The sequence below is a fragment of the Camelina sativa genome, chromosome 14, assembly GCF_000633955.1.
Source record: "Camelina sativa cultivar DH55 chromosome 14, Cs, whole genome shotgun sequence".
NCBI lineage: Eukaryota > Viridiplantae > Streptophyta > Magnoliopsida > Brassicales > Brassicaceae > Camelina > Camelina sativa.
The window spans coordinates 21611272-21614483 of NC_025698.1; the positions used below are offsets into that span (position 1 = coordinate 21611272).

The following is a 3212-nucleotide window of genomic DNA, read 5'->3' on the forward strand; positions in this document are numbered from 1 at the left end:
AGTTAGAACAGTATATTAAAAAGCCTTGCTGAGAATTTAGACATGCATTTGGTCAACCAGTTATGGAGGTAATTACTCACCTACTTGCAATAACCTTTTTTACTGAGATTTTACTTTCTTGGTACTGACATTTTATTCGATTTTCATTTTCAGGTTGACAACCCGATACATGACCAATCATTCTATTTAACTGTAGAGCTTAAAAAAAACTCAAGAATGAATTTGGTAAGTAATCTAACAACTATATGTTACTCTCTTTTCGACTTGATTGGGTTATATTAACGGATTTTATGTTGTCTGTTACAGGGATTGAGCCATGGACATTTGTGCAAAATCTAGGAGAAGCGGTGTTTATTCCTGCGGGTTGTTCTCATCAAGTTCGGAATCTAAAGGTAAAACTTTTGGGTTGGATATGTATAGGATTTTTCAATAGGGTCGGGTGACCTGACCTGAAATGCACAGCTCTAAGTAAAACTGAATAGTTTCTGATCTTCCACCTTTTACTATCATCATACCATTTGTTTTGTAGTGGAAACTCTAATCAAAAACTTTGTTTCTGTAGGAACAGTCGTGCACAAAAATTGCAGTTGACTTTGTGTCATTGGAGAACATACGTAAGTGTCTGTGTCTGACCAAAGAGTTTTGCCGACTTCCTATGGGCCACTCATCCAGAGTTGACAAAGTTGGGGTCAGTCTTTGTTGATTGAGACCATGTGCATTGTTGATTGATGCCGTGTGTAGGTTAGCCATACCAATGGCACATTGGTTCAACTAGAAGAACTAGTATAACTCGTAGAATATGTATTTTGATAGGTCATAGTTTCTCTCTTTTAAATGATCGAGCAAATTTTTGAGTTTATTTGACAGCGTAGATAATCATCTTCTTTATTGTTGCTCTTTACTTTATATATTCATTCACTTGCCTCACCATTTTAAACTTTTCATGGTAAAAGATAAAGAAGATGCTCGTGTATGCGCTTTCGGAAGTATTGAAAGAACTAGAAACAATACGAGGAGAGACTGTTACGGGAGAGTAGACACAAAAGTATATTTGTTACAGCCGCCAAAAAAAAGAAAATACGAGGAGAGACTGTTACAGGAGAGCAGATACAAAACTATATTTGTTACAGCCACCAAAAAAGAAGTGAGTTTCGTGTTTCATGTTTTATCCTTTTTGGTATAACTCATGATACACTTCCTTTTTGGCTGCATGTTTTCTTTGGGGCTAAGAGTTATGATTTATCATGTTATGATTTATCGTGTTTTGGTTTTTTCATGGCTAACAGATTGTTGACTAAAACAAATATGGAATTGGGATTTCCCTCGAGATTATACTCACTTGGTTGGGAGCCGGAGTGTGACAAAAGCCTCAACTACCTTAGCAAGATTGCATTTCTAGGAGATGTGAAAAAGGCTGTTGGAAAAGTAGTGTGGAACCGCATTTGTAATTCACCTTTGGGGGTAACTGCACGTTGTTCCAAATAAATTCAACTGGTCATCAAAGATTGTCAAAACGCTGCTTGTAAAGCAACTTGTCTGCAACAAAAAATACGAGATATGGTGCTTGTTCTGTAGTACACCAGCTCGGTTTTCCCTATCAGAGTTCGAAAACATAACACGACTAAACTGTGCACCTTTACCAGATAAAAATGATAAGGAAATAGATGTGGGGAAAGGTGTGCATGAAGACTTGTGTAAAAAGATGAGAGTCAGAGTACACGAGAACCCAAGTATGTTCTATCTGATGCAAAGGGCCGCGATCTCAAGACAAAACTACGTAAACGAACTCTTATGGTATTCGATTTGCCCAAGTTTGAGGGTTATCCATGGGGCAGATTGGCTTTGAAGAATCTGATTAAATCAGTCAAGAAGACAGATTTGGAGGGAGACTCAATCACAATACATGGCTTCCTACAAGTACTGCAAATATGGATGTACAATCTTTTCCATAATTTTGGACAATAGTTTGGTGATCCATCAGGTACCATAAGTCCTCCTCTTCTGAAGTTCAAGGGTAAAAAATGGTATTGGACAAGAAATGTCGATCAGATCTTAATTGATGATGAGGTCTATGGAGCGATAGTTATGTGTCGTGTTTGGGTTAATTCAATTTGTTTTTACCGTGAAACATGTTGATTTCACTTTTGTTTTCCTACATCTTTGTATGTAAACATTGAGAATGCTTTCATCAACAAATCAGAGCCACCTGTTTGGGATGATGATAGTGGGGATAAGAAGATTGACGCTCTTGTGCAAGCCATATGCAAAGAAGGAAGTTTGGGAGATGTTACTTGGGTGGACCAAGGCTTTAAAAGCGTTGATAAGGAAAATAATACAGATCCCAAACCTCCCAAAGATTCTGAAGAGAGAAACCATTGAGAGGAAAAGAGGAAGAAAAGGAGAAAAACTATGATTGAAGGGGAATGTCTTCAAAGTGTTTTGAGATGGAAGAAAAAGAGAAAAAAAAATTGACTGCAGACGAATGGTATCAAACTTTTTTTGAAAATATGGTTAGAAACTGTGTCGAATGTAAGTCAAAACAGTAGAGGAAAGGAACCAGTTCCCAAAGCCTCTCCACCACATCAAAGACCCATCTCAAACAACTGCAGCTTGCTTTTCTTCTCTTTTTATAATAACTTCAATGAAATAGGTTTTAGTGAACTGACTAAAGATCGATCATTTGGAATGTTATGATTTGTTACCTTGCAAACTTTTATCCAAATCATGCAAGAGTGAATACTTCTTCTGCAAAACATGGGCCAGCGACACAAGATCTGCAACAGAGAGAGATATCAAGAAAGAGTTGCTTCAATATTATTGCCTAATATCCACAAAAGAAGAGGAAACCATGACAGAGCAAAACCAAAGAATGAACATATAGGCATTACCTTTGTGTCTTCATTTTGCAGGAGCTGAACACTGTTCTTACCGACGTCAGTTTCATGCCTTACTTTGGCTACAATGTATAGTTATTTATTTCGTCTTGATTTCTATTTCATTCCGTACCAAAAAATATAAAAGAAACAGAAACAACAACACATGTTTTTGAAATCTTGTTTAATTACTCTCACGGAATATTTCAATGAGTTTGTTCCAGATTTTGATCCTCAAAGCGGAGGCTTCATCGGGGTTAAACCACTTCTCGTCAATCTGAAGGTGGAAGTATGTTAGCAACAAATAGTTTATAAGAGATAGGGAGGGAGGCGGGGGGG

At 37.3% G+C, this 3212-nt stretch overlaps 1 pseudogene; it reads left to right on the top strand.

Moving 5' to 3' along the window:
* Positions 1 to 1037, top strand: part of LOC104743848 — a 3923-nt pseudogene extending 2886 nt beyond the window's left edge.